This window comes from Dermacentor albipictus, chromosome 1 (assembly GCF_038994185.2).
Source record: "Dermacentor albipictus isolate Rhodes 1998 colony chromosome 1, USDA_Dalb.pri_finalv2, whole genome shotgun sequence".
In the NCBI taxonomy this organism is placed as follows: Eukaryota; Metazoa; Arthropoda; class Arachnida; order Ixodida; family Ixodidae; genus Dermacentor; species Dermacentor albipictus.
This window is the reverse complement of record NC_091821.1, coordinates 160,653,346-160,678,465: the sequence shown is the minus strand read 5'-3', so window position 1 is coordinate 160,678,465 and position 25,120 is coordinate 160,653,346. Positions and strand designations below refer to the sequence as shown.

The window sequence follows — 25,120 nt, the reverse complement described above, 5'->3', positions numbered from 1 at the left end:
CATTCTTCATAGCTGGGTTTTAAACGAGCTTAGCAAGCTTTATTAAATTGCATGACTTGCTGCTATTGGATTGTTTTTGCTTGGTGTATTGCCTCATCCTAATAGAGACATAGTAGCGCAAAACATGTGCAACCACAATGACCTTTTGCAGAGGGCATGGAAATGAATTGTTGTGTTCCTCGAGCAATTCATCTATCATAAGGCAGTATGCAGAACGTTTCGCAGCATTCTTTTGAAAGACGCTCACTGCTGATTGCAGCATGCGAAATCTTTCGCATGCTGCAATCAGCAGAGAGCGTCTTTCAGAAGAATGCTGCGAAACGTTCTGCATGAATGGCGGGATGAATCAGCTTGCCTTTAGTCTTCATGTTAACAAGAGAAACTTCAGGGCGGTCCGACTTTACAAGTGAGACTGCCAGTCCACGGGTGCATTGTTCGCATGATGTGTTCTGTAAGGCAACATCGCCGCTAAACAGGAAATCTTTCTTCTTCCCTCTCTTGCGATTCTGCTTATTCGTTCTTTTCCATTATTTCCAAATTATTAAGCATCTACCGAGAACAAGGATGGCTGATTGCTTAACGGTAAAGCAAACATTGAAAAAAAAAAGAGGTAAATTATGAGGTTTTACGTGCTAAAACCACTTTCTGATTATGAGGCACGCCATAGTGGAGGTCTCCGGAAATTTCGACCACCTGGGGTTTTTTAACGTGTACCTAAATCTAAGCACACGGGTGTTTTCGCCCCAATCGAAATGCGGCCGCCGTAGCCGGGATTCGATCCCGCGACCTCGTGCTCAGCAGCCCAACACCATAGCCACTAAGCAACGACGGCGGGTAAGAGAACTTATCGTGTGCCTGCACCGCTTTTGCGTGACTGCTTCCAGGCTTTGTCCAACGCCGCCTGCTAGAGCGAGCGGCGCGACCACAATGTTGGAGACATTATCGTCTGTTACTGCGCCTGAGAACTTGGATGATTATAGTGAACGAAGGACGCACTAAGTAAGTTTTAATTTCTTTCAACACGTTTTACGTACAGTCATAACTATGTACCCTTTCAAATGTCCCGCCTTTTCAGCCTCCTCACGTGTGCTGCTTTGCTGCGGTGCAGACGTGAAACACCACAGTGAGACGCGTTTCTCCCTAGTGGCCCCCGCGTTGTCGGATCACCTGTTATTACACCGTGCTTCCCAGTCACGAACGACTCGTGCGTTATCAGTGTGACACAGCATTCTCGACAGGAAAGTAGCGAGCGCTGAGTTTTCAAGAAAGGAAACGCAAGCAAGGCAGACGACGATTATCGTTGTGGGACAAATATGCATACCAAAGGGTGCAACCGTTTTAGGAGTGTATGAGAAAGTGGGGAGAAAGATAGTGAGAACAGTGAACGTCACGAATTCGTCTGCGTTAAGGACAAGACGCGTCAGCGCGCTTTGTTTACTTACCGTCGTCGCATGTGTGTAAAAGGGACTTAGCCAAGCATTAGAAAACGTGTAATATGTAAAATACAAACTGGTTATCATAATACGCCTGCGTTGCCGATACAAATTGCAACATCTGCGTTCTGCGACAGACGAGTAACGCGGTAAATTGTAGAAAGAGCAAACCAGCATTAACGCGAAAGAGTGAACATACCTTTCAACAGTTCGGCGAGACAATTGGAGGAAACATTATATACACCACGCTCAGGCAGTGGAACAGCTACCACTAGCTATGATTTGCTGCACTCCGCCAATGCGTTATGGAAACCAGTCGAAACCTCTTCGTGGTCAGCTGATGGTGAAGTCATGTGAAGTGGCGGGCTTGGCGGGCACCGGGCTTCCATTCTTCTTGCTTTCGTCAAGTTTGCTTAGAGGACGCCACTGGTCAGTTCATAAATGTCTGCGATTTAATGGCGCCGTATTTGAGTGGTAACGTGAGTGGATAATGTTTTCAGCGTGGTTTTCAGTAACCGCGGCTGCTTTACTACTTCTACCACTACGGGTCTCTCATGTCTACATTTTATATATTTAAGAACTGGAGAACAGCCCGAGTAATGCCACTTCATAAACACGGCGCCAAACAGTCTATAAAGAATTACCGTCCGGTCTCTTTAACCTCTAACACTTGCAAATTATTAGAGCACATAATACATAAACATATAATGGATTTCTTAGATACACATGACATAGTAACAAAATGCCAGCATGGATTTCGGAAAGGGTACTCAACTTGTACACAGCTAGTTATAATTGCTACCATCCATGATTTTGCCGTATCTGTAAATAACGTAAAACAAATTGATGCGATTTTTATGGACTTTTCGAAAGCTTTTGACAAAGTATCACTCTGTAAATTGTTATTTAAATTACATAGTCTGCTTAGAAACTATCAACTTGTCAATTGGATTTCAGCGTATTTGAACAATCGCCACCAGTTTGTTGCATTCAAAGGCCATCAATCTAACCAGTTACCAGTGAAATCAGGTGTCCCGCAGGGCTCGGTCCTAGAGCCACTTCTTTTTCTTATCCATATAAACGACATGGCAGAATACATCTCTGTCAAAATAAAATTGTATGCGGACGACTGTGTTCTATATACGGAGGTTAATGATCAATCGGATCAGGCATTGTTAAACAATGATTTTCAGCGTGTTGCTTCTTGGTGTAAGCGGTGGACAAGACCGTTTTCATGCGGATCACTCGAAAGAAGAGGCCCTTATCGTTTCCGTATAATTTTAACAATGTGCTTTTGTCTGAAGTGTCTGAATACAAATATCTTGGGCTATGGATTTCAAACAATCTTAGGTGGAATGAACATATTCATTACGTTACAGCGAATTAATGTTTATAGAAAGTTATTCTTTTTAAGAAGAACGTTAACTCTGGCTACGCCTGCTGTAAGAAGATTATTATACAAATCCATTGTCCTCCCAGTCTTAGACTATGCTGCTATGAGACCCCTACACAAAAGGTAATATTCTGAAACTAGAGAATGTCAAAAAAAAAAAAAGGAGCCGTACACTTCATTTATAACAATTCTCGACGCAGCTCAGTGACTGAACTACAAGCTCGCGCTAACCTAACCCCGTTATCCGATAGAAACCGCTCATCATGACTAAAATTTTTATATCAATTAGTTAAGGGGCACTATAAAGTCGACGTTAGCGAATGGATTACATTTTATTCCGGTTATTCAACACACAAAAGACGTGAACTAACAATAACACCTTTTTGTTCTCATAATGACTCTCAATTAAGTATTCATTTTTCTTCAGGAGACTAGCCTTAACTTTCGCATAATCATACGCATCCTGTGCACTGAGTCTGGCGATTACTTCCGCTGCCTCACACGGCAACATAGACAGCAACCGCTGTGGCCATGTACTCGAACCGAAGTTCATCTCGCAAGTCCTTTCAATATTGCATATGAACAAGCCTATGTTGGTCCCGACCTCAAATGGCTTTAATAGCCTGTCCATGCGGTATGATTCTGCCTCACTTGATCGTCCCAGTGCCCCTTCACTTCCTCGAGACAACTCCAAACGTTTACTTTCAAGTTCAAGTTGCATTTTTCTTAATTTGCGATCTTTGTCGCGTTCCTCTCTCTCTAGCTCGTTCTTCTCTTTTTTTCAGAAGTTCCAACCCCATTTCAATTTCTTCCTCACTGGCCTGTTCGGAAATTAGCTGCAATAATTCCGATTTTAGCGTTTCCTTGCGTCCATCTAGGTCCAGTTCCTCAGCAACAATCAACAACTCGTCTCTCAGCAGTGTCCTTAACTCCATGATTGCTGCTTTACTGCCTTGGTCCTGCTCGCTAAACCTACCTAGGAAAACACAACCTAGCTAACAATCAACAATCTAGCTTCCCTACTGTTCTAAATAAAACAACCACAAAATGAAGCCTAGAGAGTCAAAGCAAGAACCAAGCACTCACCGCAGACACAGCACCACGTCGCAAAGTCCGTCTCACCGCTGTCAGCCAGTTGTAAGAGTTTGAGGACGATCCCAATGCTGGCATCCAGTTGTGAGGATTGGGGAGTCAGTACCATCGCTCGTAATCAGTTGTCATGATTGGAGTCGGGCATGAATTACAGGTAGCTGTCCCATGCCGTCGTCCAACTTATCCACGCTGAGGACGTTGTTGAAGGGAAGGACTGCTTCTCATCGAGAACGAGGAATATGGGTTTATTTACAGTATATACATCAGGACGTTGTAGTTCATCAGACTAGCATGACTGCGAGAGAAAGTTCACTGAGCAGCCGCACAACAGCGGTTTATAAACACTCGGCCGCCCTCGATCCCAAGGTGAGGCAAACGGCCGACCAGGCACCGTAGACGAGCCGCCTCTTTGCGCGAGGGATTACACACACACACTTCCGCACAGGTTTATGGTCCTCGATCAACCGAGGTCAGACGGCCTTCGCAGAACTCTGGGCTGACGTCAGGAACGGTGCGTGGGAAGGGGCCTCTAACTACGTTCCCTCGGGGACTCCCTTGTTCACAGCAGACCAGGTCGGCGGTGGCGGGTTCAGGCACAAAGCCTGCTTCGCCGAACTCATCTTGGCTCCTGCGGCGGAGAGTCGAGGACGCGCGTATTGTTCTCCGCAGACAGTCGCCTTAGTGACGCCGTGGCTAGAGGTTTGCGGTGGTGTTCCAGGAAAATTGACGCCGCTGTCGCAACCGGCTGGCAAAACTTGCACCTCAGGGCCGTTCTTAACAATGGTAACAAAGGACAGCGTCACAGATTTTTTCTCTGGTCGTAGCATATGTACAAAAATGTAACCAAGGTTCTTGAATGATAAAGAGAGAGAGAGAGGGAGAGACAGACAGACAGACAGACAAGAAACTTTAATTGGTCCTAAGGAACTACCGTGTCGTAGTCGCGGGCCGCACCTGCGCCGGGGGCGGAAGACCGTGATCTTCAGCCCTGTCGCAGGCCCTTTGGACAGCCCGAAGCTGGACTTGAAGGTCGGTGCTCTTGACGGCTTCATCCCAGTCTTCTTGCCGGTTTAAAGGCGAGTGGCGCAAAGCAGAACATTGCCACAGCATGTGGTTCAAGGTCGACCGTTCCTCGCCGCAGTCTGGGCAGCGGGGATCCACACCTGGAGAGTAGTGGCTCAGCCTCGAGCGAGACGGAAAGGAGCCCGTCTGCAGCATTCTCAGCACCGAGGCCTGGGGTCTGCCCAGCTTCGGGTGAGGAGCCGGATACTGTCTGCGTCCCAGCTGGTAATGAGTAGTGATCTCGTGGAAAGTAAGCAGCGGGTCCGTGGTTCGGTCGATCCCCTGCGAAGCCGGGCCCCTCGGACTGGCGCGGTTGATGAGACCTCGCGCCTGGTCGTGGGCCAGCTCATTAGGGTTGATCGAGCCGGGGGAGACGTTCCGGCCCATGTGAGCCGGGAACCAAGTGATGACATGACGGGCCGTGCCTGTCTTACGGGTCCTCAGCACCGCCGCAGCCTCGGCCGAGACAGAGCCGGCGAGAAAGGCCATCGCCGCCGACCTGGAGTCCGTGAAGATATGCGTGCGCCCGGGTTCGCAAAGAGCCAGCGCCACTGCGACTTGCTCTGCGACGGACGCCGTCGAACGTTGTATAGACGCCGCATTCAGGATCTTGCCCTGGGGGTCAACCACCGTGGCCACGTACGAGTTTGATCCGGGATACCTCGCCGCGTCGACAAAGGACGAGCGCTCTGGGGTTTGCAGGGCAGTCTTGATGAGTGCTCGGGCTCTGGCTGCGCGCCGGGCCTCGTTGTGTTGTGGATGAACATTCCTCAGGAAGGGGGAGACTCGAAAGGTTTCCCTTTCACTCTGGCAAAGCGGGACGGCGCACGACTCCTCGGCCATGGCTGCCAGACCCGCCATCTCGAGTATTCGGCGGCCGGCCTTGGTGGTAGAGAGGCGAACGATCTGTGCCGTTTTCTGCGCTTCGACGACTTCGCTCAGGGTGTTGTAGACCCCGAGTTGCATCAACTTCTCCGTGCTGGTCGTCATGGGGATGCCGAGGACTCGTTTGATACTCTTCCTCATGAGTGCGTCGATCTTGTTCTCCTCCGAACGTGACCAGTTTAGCGCAGAAGCCACGTAGTTGATATGGCTCATAAGGAAGGCGTGGTAGATCCTTATGAGGTTGGCTTCGCTGATGCCCCCCCTCCTGCTCGTCACTCGCGAAACAAGTCGGAGCATGTTCTCCGTCTTCGCACTCAGGCGCGCGATCGTTTGCGCGTTGTTGCCCTTTGCATTGAGGACCAGTCCGAGCACTCTGAGAGAATCCACCCTCTGGATGCGCTGACCCGTCTTCGTTCTGAGTTCGATCGGTACTTGGTCCAGCGTCGTGTCGAACTTGCGGCCTTTTCTGTCGGGTCGATAGAGCAAGAGTTCCGACTTAGTCGGCGAGAGGACGAGTCCCGTGCCCTCGAGGAATTCTTCCGTGACTTGCAAGGCCTCTTGCAGGGCCCGCTCCACCGCTGCGTCCGAACCACCGCCGCACCAGATGGTGATGTCGTCCGCGTAGATAGCGTGATTGAGATTGACGGCCCCGATGCGGTCGAGTCGGACTGATAGGTCTCTCATGGAGATGTTGAAAAGCAGTGGAGATAACACCGCACCCTGCGGCGTGCCGCAGGCTCCCAGCGCGTATCCGTCCGACTTGACCTGGCCCAATTTGATCGTGGCCTTGCGATCCCTTAGGAAAGAGCTCACGAACGCGTGAAAGCGTTCGCCGAGGTTCAATCTCGTCACAGAGTCGAGGACGTGCTTGTGCTTGACCGTGTCGAAGGCCTTGGCGATGTCCAGCGCCAAGATGCCTCGGACGTCTCTCGTGACCACGTCGACTATCTGCCTCTTGATCAGCAGCATGACCTCTTGAGTGGACAGGGAGGGTCTGAAGCCGACCATATTCGGCGGGAGGAGGTGTCGTTCCTCGACATGCCTCGATATTCTGTTGTGGATGACATGCTCCGCCACCTTGCCCTCGCAAGACGTGAGCGAAATGGGTCGCAGGCTGTCTATGGCTGGTGTCTTGCCCGGCTTCGGAATTAGGATCACCGAGGCTTCCTTCCAGGCATCCGGTACGATGCCGGCCTCCCAGACATTGTTTATTTCTTTGGTGAGCAGTTCGATCGAGCCTTCGTCTAAATTTCGAAGGAGTCTGTTCGAGATTCCATCCGGCCCGGGCGCCGATCTTCCGTTGAGGCCTTGAAGGGCCGCTCTGACTTCCGAGACGGAGAAGGGGGCGTCGAGCTCCTCGTCCGCCTTGCCGCCATAGGCCGGGTAATCTTCTGGCCCGGACTGCCCGATGGGGAGGTAGCGAAGCGCGACTTCGTCCATCACTTCGGTCATAGATGCGCCTTCGCTGTTAAGCTTGTGGACCAGCCTATCGATAGCCAGAGTGTGGTTTCTCTTAGACTGGGTGTCGTCCAATAACTGCTTGAGGAGGTTCCACTTGCCTCCCACACGCATCTGGCCGTCGACGGACGCGCACACTTCGTTCCATTGCTGCTGGCCGAGCTCCTTGCAGTGCGATTCGATCTCGCGGTTGAGGGTCGCAATCCTCCTCCGGAGGTTGCGATTCAGCTTCTGCGTCTTCCATCTGGCCGTAAGGGAATTCTTAGCTTCGAGCAGGTGCGCCAATCGAGCGTCCATGTGATCGAGCTTGAGGTCTGTTTCAACGGTCCTGGTGACCGCAGCTACATCCTTCTTGAGCTGCGCCACTAGGTCCGCAAACGACTCGTATTTCTCGTGGTCGTCCTTCCTTCTCTTTCGGAAGGCGTCCCAGTCGACTATTTCGAAGGACCTCTGCGGGGCCGCGCTGACCGGTACGGAGATTTCCACGATGTAGTGGTCACTTCCCAGGTTCTCTTGTAAGTTGTGCCACTCTGCTCCCGGCGCGTTCTTGACGAAGGCCAGATCTGGGGTGGTGTCTCTCGAGACCGAATTTCCCATGCGTGTGGGGTAATGGGGGTCGGTTATCAGTTCTAGGGAGCTGTCAGTCGCTGCCTGCAGGAGTCTGCAGCCTTTGGGAATGTTTCTCACGTAGCCCCAGGCTTCGTGCGGCGCGTTGAAATCTCCAGCCAGAACAAGCGGCGTCTCCCTCGCCTTGGACGATGCCTTGGTTGTTAGGCTGTAGAAGGTCTGCCGGTTGTCCCTAGGCGAGCAGTACACATTGATAACGTAGACGCTGTTCTTGAGCCAACTGTTTGGTATGATCTCGACGAGCAACGCTTCCAGCTTGGTGTTGCCAAGACGGAGATCGTGCTCCTGGAAGGCGCACTTATTTGCAATAAGTATCGCGATGCCGAGCCCGTTCTCCGCCAACGACGAGACAGCTCGGTACACCTGGAGGGAAATCGTTTCCATTCCCGTTTCCTGTAGCAAAATGACGTGGGGACTCTCTTGCGGCTCCCGGGCCTTGATGAACTGCACCAGTTGAGGCCTGCGCCTCCGAAAGCTGGCGCAGTTCCACTGCCACACGATGAGCTTACTATCCGGTCTGGCCATGGTTGGGCATGTTGGACCGGAGCTGGGCTGAGATGCCATTTTGCTCGTCAGCCCACGACTGCTGGTTGTCTTGTAGCATTTCACTGGACACCGCCTCCGGCCTGGCGGCGTCGCCGTAGTGTACGTCACATCGCTTGGCAAGCTCGTTCTCAAGCAGTTGCACTCGGAGTAGAAGGGCCTGGTTACTCTGTACCAGCTCGGCAAAGGATTTTTGCATGCGGTCCAAAGACCTCTGCATGGCAGCCTCCGCCGTGCTCACGTCCTCAACAGTACCCTGGGAGGAGGTGGCTCTGCGCTTGACCGCTCTTGCTGTGGCCCCTTCTTCCGTAGACATTTGCCTTGGCGCAGCCGCTTGAACGGCGCTGGCGTTTCGGAAGGCCTCAAAGTCGGCCTTCATTCTCCGGATTTCCTCCTTGAGGCTGGCGTTTTCGTTCATCAACTGCGCGATCCTGGGATCCTGCGCCCGCTCGCTCTCCTGTGCGGCGGCGTGTTGCGTCCGGCCCGTCTGCTTCGTCTGTTTCACTTTGTCGGCCCAGGTGGGACCTCCTGCGATCCGCACGTTGGACTTGGAGCGGCCCCTAGATTGAGAGCGCCCTCGTTGCACGGAGCGCCCACGTGAGCGGGAGCGCGTTCTAGAACGGGAAAGACTGCGCGAGCGGGAGCGTCCCCTCGAAGAGCTCCTCTTCCGTAGCGCTGACGTCAGTGCCTGGCTCATCTCGCGTGCCGCGTTGCCGGCCTTCTTGGCGTCGCCAGTTTTCTTCCGCCGGCGCCTCCGGCGTCTCTGCCTGACGACATACGGCGTTTGGAAGCGTTGCGCGCACTTACGATCAGCCGTTGGGTGAGGGCCGCCGCATATGCCGCATTTCGCCTCACACTGGTGGCCTTCAGTGGGGGATGTGGCTCCGCATCCCCTGCACTTCTTCACACTCGGGGTCGGACATACATCGGCCCTGTGGCCCAGTTCCCCACAACCGTAGCACACATCAACTTGCCTTCTGTATAGAGAGCAGGGCAGCATGCCTGCTCCACACATGACAAAGTTCGGCACCCTCAGTCCGTCGAATAGGACGATAACCGTAGTGGTGGTCTTGATGCGACGCACCTCCAACGCGGTGGGGTTCCGCCGGTGTACGATCATTGCGCGGAGCTGAGCGTCGTTGAACTCGACGTCGACGCCTCTCACAACACCCTTGCATGTATTGTCCGAGGCGGCCATGTACGCGGCCACTTCAAAGACCCCTTCGCGCAGGTGGATCTGTTGAACCATCGCGTAAGCACGCGCGTTCCTTTCTTCTGGTGTTGAGACGACGTAGATGTTTTGCACGCTATTTGGGCAGACGATGTCTTCGCCAACCTCGTCGGGTGAAAGCGCCGCCGCCATAGCCAGCGCCTGTGCCACTCTAATAGTGCTTATCTTTTTCACGTCGAGGCCACCCCTTGGCCTAACGATGACTCGAATATGGTCCCGTGGCAGTCTCGGGAGCCTTGAGGCTGCGGCTAGCTTCTTCAGCGCGTTCCGCGGGGCTGCCGTGCGGCGGCCGCCCCTGCCGCCTCCCTGCTTTACCGGGCTCGGCGTCGACTTGGAAGTTTCTTGCCTTGCCTTCTTAGTCTTGCCCGTTGCCGTGGTCCAGCCGGGGCACCTTGCTTCTTCGGGGGTGATTTCCACCCCATCCACCATCTCGACTTCGGGCATGATGCCCCACCACCCCGGAGTTAGGCCAAGGCCTAGCCCGTACTCCTCACCGGCGTTGACCCGTTAGGGTTAGCTCCGCCCGGCGTGGCTAAAAGTTCAAGGTGGTATAAACGTTCCAGAAAAGCACCTACCGATATAAATCCGGTATCGGCTTGATCCCCGCAACAAACTGCGTCGAATGATGCACAGTGTTCAAGCGTTTTCGCGTACTGCACCACCGAAAACATTTGAGGAAACGGGAGCCGATGTTTGCGCGTCCGCACTTCTCGGCGCCCCCAGAGAGGGAGAGAGAGATGCAAATGAGAGAAAGGCCGGGAGGCTAACAAATTTTCATTAAAAGATTTGTCCTCAACTTGTATATTTCATGGCCTTCACATTTTTCATATCAGCGGCATGCATGCTGGTTTCAAGCTGATATGGTTCTAAAGTTTGTGTGACATTTGCTTCACTTATTAAATATACAGAAAATATGGAAGCATTGATATCAGTTATTTCCGACAAAATTTTGAGACACGAGTGCATTCTTTTATGAAAAAATACCTACTTGTCTTGAATTCGTTTGCAGCATCTTTGGCAATGGCGACGTAGTTATTATTAATGTTTAATGTATTTGATCCCTCGACCATTTCTATAAGGAGGAGGCCAAACTGTAAACTGAGGCCCCCCCCCCTCCCCCCTCCGAACGAAATTTCTGGCTACGCCACTGCAGCAGAGTAAGAAAGTCCTCATTCGGGATTGACCATGGATTTAAGCAAACGGAAAAGCTAGAGTTGTTATTACTATGTGAAGAGCTGGGAATTGAGGTCGTGAAAAGTAAGAGAAAGTCGCAGCTTTTTGAGGCGATTGAGAAGTGCAGGGCTCTTGAGGACGAAATTTCAGAAGCACGAGAAGAGATAGAGAAATGAGCTGAGAAAGCTGAACGAAACTCTGCAGAGTAAATGGAAAGAACTGATCAAAGGGAAGCTGCAGAAAGAAAGGAACGAGAGGAACAGAGAGCTCACGAACTAAAGCTAAATGAACTATACGTGCAGCGCGATCTGGCCATGCAATCGGCAAATAACATTGCAATAAATGAAAGACGTTCAGGTGAAGCAGGAATAAAAATAAGGTATCTCATGCCGTCGTACAAGGTAAACGATGACATGGGATTGTTTCTCGTTACTTTTGAACGAGCCTGCGAGAAAAATGGGTTGGCACTAGAAAGTTGGCCACAAGAGATTCTGGCCGTTCTTTCTGGCGAAGCAACATAAAATAATTGCAAGGCTAACGAGAGACGACGCATGCGACTATCAGAAACTAAAAGCTGCGTTGCTAAGGAAATATCGGCTCTCAGCGGGGGCTTTCCACCGTCGTTTCCGGGAGACAGCTAAAACGCTGGGCGAGTCTTTTCAATATTTCACTTGCAAGCTGAAAGCCAATTTATTTGAATGGCTAAAAGGGGAAGACGCGTTCGGTTGTCACGACAAGGTTGTTGAGTTAATCTACATGGAGCAGTTCTATGGGTCCTTGAGCGAAGATGATGATGATGATGAAAAACTTTATCCCTCTTTAAAGGGAAGGGGGCAATGGAATAGAGGGTGGGGGGAGGAACTACTTGAAGTAGGCCTCCTTTATCCTCTCAGCCCACTCCAGGATGGTCTCCTGAAGATCGGGCCTGGAGCTGCGCAAGGCAGCCTCCCACTGCTCCTCACTAGATATTAATTGCTTGAGGAAAGGGGGAAGGGGGTGCTTAGGGCACCCCCATATGATGTGGTTTAAGTCTGCTTTGGGAGAGACACAGAATTTACAAGAGGGAGAAAGGTAAAAGGCGGGATGAATGCGGTGGAGGAGGTAAGGGGACGGAAAGGTGCGAGTCTGCAGCTGTCGCCACAGAACTTCACACCTGCGCGGGGATTTGCCCATTAGTTGCGGAAAGGTTAAGTGGCCTAATCGGTAGTGTGTGCAGATGTCGTGGTAAGCAATAAGTCGATCCCGCGCTGTAAACGGCGCCTCCTCCGTGGCGAGGTCCGACGCATCTGATGCCAGAGCCCGGACTGTAAATCCTCGGGCACTGGCATGAGCCACCTCGTTTCCGGCAAGGCCCGCATGCGCGGGAGTCCAGATTAATGCCACAGTTTGATGGAAAGGATGGGCCAAGAGGAGAAAAAGGGCTGGCTTAGAGACCCTACCCGTTCCGAAGTTATGTATGGCTGCTTTGGAGTCACTAACGATAACTGATGAATTTGGGATTGTTAGGGTCAGGGCTATGGCCGCTTCCTCCGCCTCCTCCGAGGAAGAGCCAGGAATGGAAGCAGCCGCAGCGACCTGGCCGTGAGAGTTAATTACTGATATTGCGTAATGATTTCTGTTCCCATATTCGGCGGCATCAACATAGAGCACGTCTTTAGAGGTGGAGAATTGTTTTTGGAGAGCCTTTGCTCGCTGCCTCCTACGCTGTTTGTGATGCACAGGGTGCATGTTTTTGGGAAGTGGAGGGATGCAGAGGTTCTCATGTATGTGACGTGGAATGGTGTATTTAGTCTTGATGATGGGTGCCGGAGTGATAAAAAGAGTTTGTAGAATGTGTCGACCTGTCGCGGTGTTAGAAAGTCTGTTATATTGGGATGTGAGGTTGGCTTCTGTGAGCTCAGTAAGTGTGTTGAAAGTTCCAGTAAGCATTAGCCTTTCAGTGGAGGTACGTATGGGGACCCCCAGAGCGAATTAATATATTTTGCGTAAAAGAGTGTCGATCTTATCTGATTCTGATTTAAGGAAATGTAGATATGGTGTTGCGAATGTAATGTTACTGATAACGAAGGCCTGAATCAAGCGGAGAAGTTCGGCCTTCTTTAGTCCGCCATGTTTATTGGAGACTCGCCCTAAAAGGCGCAGGGTGTGATCGACTGTGGTGTGAGTGTATGTAGGGTATATGTGTTGAGCCGGTTGCTTTGAATGTGTAAACCGAGCACCCGGAGCCTGTCCACTCTAGTAACGGGGATGTGGTTTAGGATGACCTGTATACTAGACATGTGTTTTCCGGCCCCCCGGTGGGATGGCAGAACTCGGATTTTTGAGGGGAGCATGCGAGATTCATAGCCCCGGCATGAGCCACGACGGCGTCTGCTGCGGCCTGTAGAGTGTCTTGAATCTCTCCATCGGAGCCGCCAGTCGTCAAAAGAGTGATGTCATCGGTGTACAGTGAAAACTTGAGATCGGGAATAGACCACAATGCTTGCGCCATCGGCATCATAGAAAGATTAAAAAGAAAAAGGGGTCAGCACTGAGCCTTGGGGTGTGCCGTAGCTACCTAAAGCGTATGAAAGGGATTGCTCTGTGCCTATGTGTATCGTTGCGGTACGGTTGGATAAGAAGGTACATATGTAGTCATATGCCTTTCCGCCAACCCCAATGAGATTAAGCTCTCGGAGGACGGCGGAATGTGAAACGTTAATGAAGGCTCCGTGGAGGTCCAGACTGAGAATTGCTTGCGTATCTAGACTGCTATTGGGTGTATAGATGTCATGCTTCATTCGAAGCATGATATCTTGGCATGAGAGATTTTCAAAAACCTACCATTTCTGATGGATAAAGATTGTTGTCCTCCATGTATTTACTGAGTAGGTTGAGGATGACGTGTTCGAGTGTTTTACCTAGACAAAAAGTTAGTGATATAGGCCTGAGATTAGAAGTGTTGAGTGGTTTGTTTGGCTTTGGGATAAAAATTACCCTGGCATCTTTCCACGAATTAGGGAGGGTGCCGGTGTCAAAGCAGTGATTGAAGTACGCCGTGATGGCTGTGACGGAGTTGTCGTCTAGATTGCGGAGTATTTTATTGTTAATAAGGTCGGGGCCTGGTGCTGACATTGTGCGCAGGGTGGCGAGGGCATGGCGAACCTCTGCTTCCGTGATAGCGGCGCTAAGTAGCTCGTTGGTTTCACCAGTATATTTTGGCATGTCATACTTCTGAGCGGGAGGCAGATGTTTATGGCGGAGGTCATCGAAGAATCCGTTGAGATTGTTTTTGTGTGCATGTAGCAGTTTTTTTATGCTATGGTTGTGGTGTGTGCGCCATGTGGTAGGGTCAAAGTGTCGCAAGAGTTGCCATGTGCGCTTGTTATCGAGGTTGTCATGCATGCTTTCACATACCTGGCCCCACTGCTGGCAGGACAGTTGTGTGGCGTACTCCTGGATCTGGAGGTCTAAGTTGGCAATTCTGAGTTTTAGTTTTCGGTTGAACCGTTGCCTCTTCCACCGTTTGAGAAGAGACTGTTTGGCTTCCCACATGTGTAGAAGCTTGGAATCAACCATAGTGAGAGCGGTATCGGGGGGCAGAGTGGTAGTGTGCGTCTGGGCGTCTGGGTGTAGTTGCTGAACGCATTCTGAAATGTCTTGAATGTTTGTGGGAGCTGATATCTGGCGGGCCTCTCGAAAATTGTCCCAATTGGTAAGGCTGAGGCGTTTGGGAGCAAAAGGTTTGTGTTTGAATTGTAGTGTGATGGTAATGATGTAATGGTCGCTACCGAGGTTAACTAGTTGTGCCATGTGACGTGTTGGATTCTGTGTGTAAGCGTAAGATCGGGGGAGGTGTCCTTAGCTACGCTATTGCCTAGCCTGGTTGGTGCATCGATGTCGTTATGTAATGTGAATCTGTGGTCTTGTATGTGGATCCATAGGGCTCTGCCCTTAGGCGTAGAAACGGAGTGACCCCACAAATGGTTGGGTGCGTTGAAATTGAATTGGGTGCGTTGAATTGAATTAGGAGGGGGTGGTGGGTGGCAGCAGCAATAGCTTGAGCGAAAAGGGAGTCAAAGCGGTGATGTCTGTCTTATGGACGACTATAGATATTGAGAATGTAAAGGCCAGATGCATTATTTTTGCGAGGAATAATTTCTAGAAAATCGTGCGCTATATCGACGCTGTCGAATTGGGAGTGATTGGCAGTGAGGTGCTTTTGCATAAGAATTGCCGTATCGGGCCGGGATACCTTATTGTTCTGATAGACATTATAACCTGGGAAGCTGATTAGTCCGTGAGTTTCCTGAAGCGCAATGACAGCTGGGAGATAAGAGAAGGCTAGAAACTGCTGGAGGTGTGCTTTCTTTTTTCGAAACCCCCTACAGTTCCACTGCCACACTTCAAAAGGCTGTTTCACATGCTGCGACTGCAACGAAGAAAATCGGTGCTGTCGCACGCGTCGCAATGCGATTTTTAGAGGGCTCATTTCACATGATTGCGATTTTAACAATGCGACTGGTGCGACGCCCAGGGTTGCTTACTGCCAGGTTTCGTGGCACACGCTGCATAATTCTTTTATTGTAATGAATAAAACGTTTACAATACGATATTATTGACTTTTCTTGATTAGAAGCAAATAATATGTACGTTTACTAATTTAAAAACGTTAGTTCAGATTTGTCTTGGAGTGCGCGACGGCGGTTTCGGTAGTTCAGTGCGACATGGCGCACGTAAACAGCTGTTCGCAGGTGGTTCTGCGCCGTGTGTTGTCTCATCTGCCTTCTATGACCGTTTCGTTCTGCCTGCGCTACAACAATCTACAAGATGACCTATCGACCGGTTCATATTGCTACCCTCACCGCATATGCAGTAGTCGGAATTCGGCTGCCACGAAGTCGTCGTGTCAGCCCAACAATATCCTCGCGCTACCCGTGCTCAGCGTCAGCTTCTGAAGAAATGATGCGTGTATATTGCCCGTGATTGCGCATATGTGGTGCCTGCTACTAGCCATATTCTTACGCCAAACGCAACAAGAAGCACCAACCCGAAAGCACGCGTGTGCCACTGAACGAAGCCTCAAATGATCTGTGTGATTACGACGTGGAATGAAAATTGTGTTGTGAAATTCAATTTTAGCGCTATCCTGGTTCGTCCATCGCCGTGCTTGCGCTGCGAATATATATATGGGAGCCCTCTCTAAATATTTCTAAAGGCGCAAAAGCCCACGCATCAAATGTTTCGAGCAGTTACCGTCACTTTTGTAGAAACCTGTACGTACGTTGTAACATATGATTCTAAAAGACACGCTTCTCGCCCACTTTGTTGTCCTGTGTCTCGCGCTGGCAGTATACTCGGAACTTCTAACAAGAAGACGATGTCAATACGCGCTATTCACAATGCAGGATCGTAGGCCTGCGGCAGGCGCACTTGCCGTAGAATTTTTCAGCTTTCTGCTCAGCCTCGCACTTCTCTCACGGTTAGCCTGTTTTATGGAAATAAATATTGTTCTTATATTATTAATGTTATTAGATGTTATAGTTTTTTCACTAATTTATAGCAATGATCCAGATTTCTTAAGCTAGTCATGCATTTAACCTGTATTAGATAAACATTGTTACGACATGCTTATGGGAGTCATTTCAAACTAGATTGCTCAGCCAGAGAAAGTACAAATGCAAGCCTCAATGTTTATTCGAATTTGGTATTCCTAAACAGATTATATTGGCAGAATTTTATGCCTGCTTGCATTTCCTGCAATTCAATGTTCAGAGCTGGAAAAACTGATTCCTTTCCTTGCTGTCAAAAGGCTGCTTCAATGTCGATAGCAAGCTATAATTATTCATTTCGAAAGTGTTAAGCAATGACTATATGTCTAAGCTTATCAATGCGTTTTTGTTCCACGAACACAAGTTTTCTCTCTCCCTCTTTTGACAGCCATGGAATGAAACCGTTCACTTTCATAAGTATCAGGATGCAAACATTCTGGAGTTTGTTCTGAGCATTTGCCTGCATCCTATAGTGTGCATGTTTGTATCAAGTTCTGGTGTTACAATCGCAGTGATCTACACATATTGTTATATTGCAACAAACAAATTTATTTAACTTTGTTTTCAAATCTACAATGTGGGCATTCAGTAACAACTACATTAATAAGCAAAAAAAAACTGCAGATTCAGTGTACGTGTTGGAATCTATGCGAAGTGAAGTTTTTGTCAAGTGGTGAATTAAATGCTGTTAAAGGAACTGCGATATATACAATTTGTCTTACTTTCAACAATCCAACATGTCATCTTTTGCAAGGTTTGCTTATGCACCGCATAAGTCACAACCTTAATGTCATGTAATCTTTATGCATTACACTGTTCACAAACCATACCGAAATGCAAATGGCAGTTAATGTAGATGCACGGTGCGAGACATCAACACAGTGATATTTGTTGAGCAAGGAATGGTGCGAGGTGTATGCAGATGAATGAATGACGTGCTTATGTACTTATTTATTTATATACCTCGCAGGCTGCAAGGTTGGAGTATTATACAAGGCGGAATAAAAAAGTTCTTACAAAAGGAAGAAGGGCACAACACTAAGAAAAAAAACAGCAAAAAAAGCAGTACCAATACATTGCACCAACTAGCCCAACATGTTTTACTGGCACAACATTATACAATACTTAAACAATAACAGAAAAAGTTACTGCCCATGCACCCTGTACAGACGGTAAACCAGCGAAGCTGAAATGTGCGGCCCCGGTGTTTATCACTAATTCCTATGGTTTATTCAAGTCTTTCTATATTATTGGTTATGTCTGTGTTTCTTAATGAGGTTATGCACATGTTTGGCTTGGGTTTATCACATTGTTTATTTGGAATGCCACACATCACACTTTGCAAGATCACCATCATGGAAAGTGCAATGAGTGGTTCATTGTGTTAATCCAGCGGGTCCATCAAAGTCTTTCTGAATTATGTTACGCAGTTGTGTTTTGTAATGCGTTAATCATAATGTTAATGACTCAGTTATGCACTGTAGTTATGAAGTAACACACCGGGGCTGCAGATTCCATTTAATTAAATACAGGGACACATTTTCGAACCTATTGGGAAGTCGGAGAGAGACTGTTGCACGCACGCTCTGCTGCTAGAGAGAAACGATGTCACTATCAGTCTAGTGAATGGCCCACCACACCTTTGCTGCGAGATAATAATGACCTCATGATCTTGTCTTAACTCCATCCCCCTCTGTGTCCCTTCCCTGCAATAATACTAAACAAATGTATGTTTGAAATGCATAAGCATTTCTATGTCTACCCAACAAGAAATTTCTCCGTCCATCATGCAAGACGAATGCAATGGCTCACACCCCCTTAAACAATGGCTCACACCCCCACACTAGGGTTTTTGTGATCGGACCACGAGTGTTTCGCATAGGCATATACAGCTTCACTGTAAAAAGAATGAACACCTTTCTGCTAGAGACCAAGACAATTATGAGGTGTATTAACAAGTGAAAGTTTATTGAACATGCCGAGTAAATGCAGGTCGACAGGCAATAAATCGAATTTACACAAAAAGCAGAAGCAAGATCTGATGTGTGTCCATACAGATCCCAACAAGAAACGCATCCATCTCTGAAAGTGTAACAGAGGCCATGCTGACACAAGATTCTCCCAGTGTCTTTGCATCTACAGCTTCCATAATTTCTCTAGGCAGCCGATCTCCACAGAATGCTAGCTTCCTCTACAACGCACTCTCCACATCTGAGCGTGCATTGTAGAGGAAGAAGCTAGCATTCTGTGCAGATCGGCTGCCTAGACAAATTATGGAAGCTGTAGACCTAAAAATGCTGGGTTAATCTTGTCAGCACGGCCTCCATTAGAAATGGATGCATTTCCTGTCAGGAAACGCACATGAATTCTTGCTTCTCCTTTTTGTGTATGTTCAGTCTATTGTCGGCGAGCATTTACTCAGTGTGTACATTAAACTTTTGGTTGTTAGATCATCTAGGTTTTCTTGTTCGTCCTATGTGTTCTCTGGTGCCATTTGCAGCCAGGCTATTCATTTTTCTTTTAGTCTTCAACAAGTCACTTTAATAGCCCTTATGATGCTTCTGTGTACCTTATAAAATCTTTTATTTGGCCAATGTAGCAAGAATGTATAGTGTGAAGCAGTAAGAACAGGGTACGCTACTTCTAATTAAAAGGTTTATTGTGAAAATGCAGTGATCTATAAAGGTTACCAGAAAGTAGTACAGCAATAAAACCTGATAAAGACTAGTGCTTGACGAAACCAAACATAAAAGCGGGAAAGGGAGAAAATACATATAAGATATACAAGTCCAGGGAAAAAAAACATTGTGATCACCAAGTGTGCATGTGGCTACCTTCCAGGAAACTCATTTTTTTCCCCATGGCATGGAACTGGAAGAATGTGCTTGCATAAGCAAGCTGTCAGTCTGTCTACTGGAATAACAACAGTGTTTCTTGAAAGGTGCTGGCATGCAGGATTGGCAATTGTAATTATTTTTTTCCTGCACTTGGAATTTTTCTCTATTTTCTTTCTGTAGCATTTTTATTTATGTTTGGCTGCACCAAGCACCAATTTTTATCTATCCTTCAAAGATGTCTTTCTTTTTCTGGGGAAAACTCGGGGAAGGCGGGAGATGGAAATTCAAGACGATGAGCAACATGAGAACAAGGTGAAAGTAGGAGCCAACGTTTCCACAAGTGGACCTTGAAGAAGACAAGTCCACTTGTCGAAACGTTAGCTCCTGCTTTCACCTTGTTCTCGTTTTGCTCATCATCCTTTTTTTTCTGGTAAGTTATATAACTCGCCACATTTTTACAAATGAACCTCAGTTGAAAGTTATTCCTCATCCATATCTAGTGTCATCCTGTTGATACTGCTTCATGCGATGCACTCTTGCAACATTTGTGTGTGTGTGGGTGCACGCGAGCGTGCGTGTGTGTGCACATGCGTGGATTTGGATGTGAGATCGGGCCCTTGGGCAGAGGTATTCTTCTCCTGTGCAGCCTTATGAATTCATTAACCATAGTGCAACAGAAATGCGATGGAGAGGAACGAAGTGAACACACAGAGCGCTTCGTTCTTGTCTGTTGTCTATCTGTTGCGCTTTAGTTAATAATGAATACACACAAACTCATCCAGTTTTCAGTTATTATGTCGGGCTGATAAGCCCGCTTGTGTCCTGGAATATCTGCATGGCTATGTATCCTGTAATTTAATTTCTGGCCATGTGCTTGCAAGTCGCGTATCAATCTCCTGATTTTCCTGACAATCTTGTATGATGTGCAGGCCCAGACAGTTTCTGGTGAATCCATGCAGGGTGTTGTGCAGGATGTAATCTGCACTACAAGTGCTGCTTTGATTGCTTTCATTTCAGCTTTTCTAGGTGTAGGATGACCTGGAATGGTACTCACTTATATGGGGTTTAGTTTTATGTAGTGTCATACTACTGTTACACTGCTATTGCCAGATCAGTGTACTACATGTGCCTTATGTTTGCTTGCATCTTCATGATTAGCAACCTCCTCTGTGCATTTGGCAGTTGCATATAGTCTCCTGGCCTAATTGTTTGCCCCCATATTTCATGGTATGGGCCCGTTGTATTTCACGTTCAGGTACTCCCGAGGTTGTGTTTCTGAAGGGAGGGTCTCTGCATCTCATATGCTAGCTGGCATAGTATCTTGGGACGAGGTTCTGAGCTCTTGAGACAAAGAATTTGTGCTGCAGGCTGCAACTCTACTCTGTCTAGGTGCTTGTTCGTTAGCTCTTTCTCATAGAGGTCTTCAAGCATGGTAAAGTTGGAAAGACCTGCTATTACTACCCGATGCCTGTATTCGATGAGTTGTCTTTATGTGCTGCTGGTAATTCATACCGGACCATACCTTGGACATAAGCACAGCATCTGCGATTCTCTATAGTATCCACTCGTCCACCCCCACTATTTCGAGATTATTCTTTTCACCAGGTGTGGAAGCTGCGTCCAGGCATTGCATAATTGTTTCACCCATGTGCTGGCTCTGCCGTCATGGGCTTACACTAGCTGAGGATTTGTGGATGTTGACTTGCAGGCATATTTGTCCAGCTATGTGGATCACAATGTGCAATCTGGGTAGTTCTTGATTCTAGTCTTTCTTTCTTTTCCGACGTCGATATGAGCTGACTTATCAGAAAGCGAGAGGCCAGACTGGCCAAGAAAGTCTGCAGTGTTGTCGAGGGCTTGTTGTATCATTCTTGATTTCTGTATAAGATAGCTTTCCCATAGACTGTAATACACCATAGGCTGTAGTGTTTCTTGTAGTATGCCCGTGTTGTTGGTGTGTGCGGGCCAAATGTACCTCCAACTCTCACCTGGAATTTTCTGTCTTTCAGAAAGTTACTGTTTAAGTGCTATACCAGAAATGCTTTTGCTCATCGTTCCTCTTATTAGAGCAGCATGAAGTACTGCTGTTAAAAGCCTATTCACTCACTTCATTCTTTCATAAGCGGTATTACACAATGTCCTGTAATAAAGTTTCTGCTGCTTATGGCCCACTCATATCTGCCAGAAGGGACAACTCTTGAAAAAGGTTTTCTCTGTGCTATGTGTGCGACGTAGTATAAGCATTCATGCCTTTTGTACATCTGTAGAACCAGCTTCCTGACAGAGTACTTGCTATACCTGATCATGCTTATTTGTGCAGTGCTGTTGAACAATACATATTGATGCAATGAATATTTACACACTCGAATCATCACGAAAGATAGTTGTTTTTCAATTCTGCCCTTTGCTTTCTATTGGTGTTAGATTTCCCATAAGCATGCCCCCCTATGCAACAGTATTTTGAAGTGTAAGGGTTCAATAAAAGGTGATGAACTAAATTTAAGTGCAAGAGCTTTTTTTCTCACCTATGACTCCCATCGAAATGCGACTTCCATGGCTGGCAAATCAATCCCTCGCCTTGTGTTAGCAGCAGAATGCTATAGCCACAGTGGCAGGTGAACGAATTGAAGAACAATATTTCTGTCTATAATTTTTTTTCTTGCCTGCATGTAAGTAAAGTTTGGTATAAGTTTATCATTGCAAAAAAGCCCAGGTTGTGGTCTTTTATTGAATAAACCACATATGTATAGTTGAAATGCAGAAATTTGTTCTAAAATCCTCGGGGTGACATATGTTCTTGCAAGTGGCATGGTATTTCATTACTTATAAAGATAGTAATCGCAGCGGATATCGTTATATGGGCTTACACACTAATACAGTAAAATCTCGTTAATTCGAACCGCAAGGGGAAGCCGCTTCAGTTCGAATTAACGAAAGTTCGAACTAACGAAAGTGAAGGAGGGCAACAGTACACTGCGATTTGGAAGCAGTAGGGCATGTCAGAAATTTCGCGTGTCAGAAAGTGATGGCGTGTGCCGCGGGCACACGCCATCTTCAAGTTGCAGCTCTGGGTCCGACTGTGCCACACCACCGATGTCCACCGAAACGATTGTTAGCCGAGGCTTAACACCATCACAATGAATCGCGACGGCCGATACCTCCTAAGCTGAAAACAGAGGTGCACAACCGATGAAGACTGCCGAGACAAAGACGCTGAACATGTGAAGCTGGCGAAGGCCCTGATTCGTTGGTTCTTGATTGCAAGCGCAGCTGCGACGTACTTGATTCGCTGTGTTTTGGAGCTTGCCGTGCCATCTCCGCACAACATTAGCAGCTGTACAAGATTTGCAAAGCCTCCGAGATTCGCAACGGGCAAGAAGTCTCCGAGGTTACGTAGAACGGAGAGGCGGCAGCCGCCGCTGCCTTCTGGCTGACCCCACGTCGGTTAGATTTTTGTCCGATTTTGCCTTCTCTCGTCGTTCTCTCCGTTTCGGAGGCAATACAGCCTTGTGTGTAGGCAGTAGGCGCGTTTCTCTGGCCGTGTGCCAGGCGAGCGTAGTTCGAATTATCCCGTGAGGGAACCTTCTCGCGTTCGAATTAACGGACTTTTTTATACGTAGACTTCTATGGAGCTTGGCCGGACCAAATCGTGCAGTTCGAATTATCCATAAATTCGAATTATTGAAGTTCGAATTAACGAGCTTTCACTGTATATGTGATCACAAACTTATTAGAAACTTACTAGAAACATGTAAGGCATATGAATGTTTCTGCACACTTGATCAGCTGTGAACGTGCAAGAACTGCTTGTACTGGCTGACTTCACTGCACAGTTTTGATTTACTTTTCTTCAGCATGTCGTTTTATACTGTTTTTTCCCCACAAGAACAGGCCGTTTGCCTGCTTTTCGCATTGTTGCACGAGTTCTACATAATTGTGCAGGTGGGTACGTTGTCACTGTGCCACTATAGAAAGCAATTTGCTTAATCTACTAGCTGTACAGTTAATTACCTTACAGAGCAAGTGTTCATACAGATGCAGTAAGGATACAAAGTCCGCAACAAGGATACAAAGTCCGCAACATAGTCAATGTTTATTGGTTTCTGTGCAAGAAAAAAAAAATTCTCCAGAGAAGAGGTGCAACTTAACGTGCATGTAATATTTTATTCAAGCCACGGATTTAATGCTATCGTAGCAAATTCATTACGATAGCCTACACTTTTGCTCTGTCAAATTTAATAAGAGGCAAGATAAGCCTTCAAGGTGCATCGGGAAATTCATGCTTGAAAACCGACAAGAAAATGCAACTGAACGGTACCGCGTTCAGCGCAACGCTGAAACTTCGGGTACTTTGCTGTCTTGTCACTTGCGCTTGCCGAGGTTGAAATATTTCAAGCGGCTCCGTAAGCGCGATTTTTGCATGCTATTCAACAAAAGAAAATTGTGACGACCTCGTCGTCTGCTACGGATCGAACACCTCCTAGCACTGACAACTCGCAAAGGCGTACGAAGCAAACGTGAAAATGCACTTCATTTGCTGTGTAGCGTGTCAACAAACGCATAGCAATCGGAGAATGCAATCTGCGGTACAAGTTTTTTTATTCTCCCTTCGCGTACGTACCGAATTCGGCGATCCGCGTCTCCGCGCATTGCACTTGTCGTTCGAGACGCCATTTTCCAACACAAACCGGCGAAATAGCTCCGTTGACAGCTCTCCGCGCAATTTCGACGGAAAATCGCAGCGATCGGTGCGACGGTGCGACTGTGCGACCAACCGGTTGGTCGCAGCCGAAAATCGGGGGGTCGGCACAGCGACTGCGATTTTCATCGCAAACGACGGAAATCGCACTTCCGGTGCGACGAAAATCGCATCATGTGAAACAGGCTAAACTCGGAGCGTGTCGGGTTATTGGCCATTGTTAAGCGGAGCTGGTGGGGAGGCGGATCGAGCAGGTGCAACTATGTTAGGATGATTCGCGGTGACTCCAGCTATCCAACTTGTAGTTTGTTGGATGTGTGATTGTACGAATTCAATAAATTTGTCGAGCTTTTCACTCCTGGCTGTGTAATTTGTATTGATTTTTTCAATTGCAGTGAGTATATTATGGAATTTAGTCTCCAAAGCGGTTAGCCTGTCGTTATGTTTTAAGATTGTTTCGTCCAGGGTGTCCTCTGATCGCGGAGTGCTCGGAGTTTTACGTTTGCTGGGGGGAGGGTGAAGCGGTTGCCGTTCAGTGGAGGGCCTAGTGTCCATGGGGCGGTGTGAAGAGATTTCAGGTAGGGCTGATGGATGATGAGTAGAAAGGGTCGTGTTAGAGAGAGGGGCTTCAGAGGTTGAAGTAGAGGGGTGACGATCGAGGTTGGAGTTCTAGTTTAAGTTTTTGAATTTCAGCTTTTAGAATTGCATTTTCTTCAAGGAGGGATTCATTATTAGCAGTCTGGTATGAGGAGCAGCTAGAAGAGGCTACCTTAGCCCAGCTTACCTGAGGTGGGTTGCGCGAGGAGTTGGCGAGAGTAGGGCTTGATGATAGAGCTGGCCAGGCGACCTTCTTGGGTTGCATACCCAGGCCCGCGGTCCTTGCTTTTGCTGCGACTTCTTCGCCAGCTTGAATCGCGAATGCGGTCGAGACTGGAAGTTCGGTTGGTGGGTGAAGTGTCTTGTTTATGCCTAGGACGTGTAGGGCGCGGTTTGAACCTTTGTTTGCACAGTGAGGAGCCGGTTTGATGGTTTCCCTTGCACACAGATGCAGATGCAGTGCTAGCAGATGAATTCGCAGCACGTGGCGAATCCAAGAAAACGCGTGTCAGGCTATTCACTAAAGTCGGCAAAGAGGAAAACAGGCACCACATTATCC

At 48.1% G+C, this 25,120-nt stretch overlaps 1 protein-coding gene across 3 annotated transcripts in view; it reads right to left on the bottom strand.

Moving 5' to 3' along the window:
* The window catches only part of LOC135911188 (D-aspartate oxidase-like), a 110,342-nt gene that overhangs the window by 53,577 nt on the left and 31,645 nt on the right, over nucleotides 1-25,120 (bottom strand). The window contains exon 1 of one of the 3 annotated variants that reach the window (XM_065443396.1): nucleotides 1,633-1,833. The exons of 1 other annotated variant lie outside the window; for it this stretch is intronic. The gene's annotated coding sequence lies outside the window, so the exon portion shown is untranslated. Of the gene's footprint in view, nucleotides 1-1,632; nucleotides 1,834-25,120 lie in introns of those variants that run through there. One more of the 3 variants, XM_065443378.2, reaches the window with a different exon arrangement.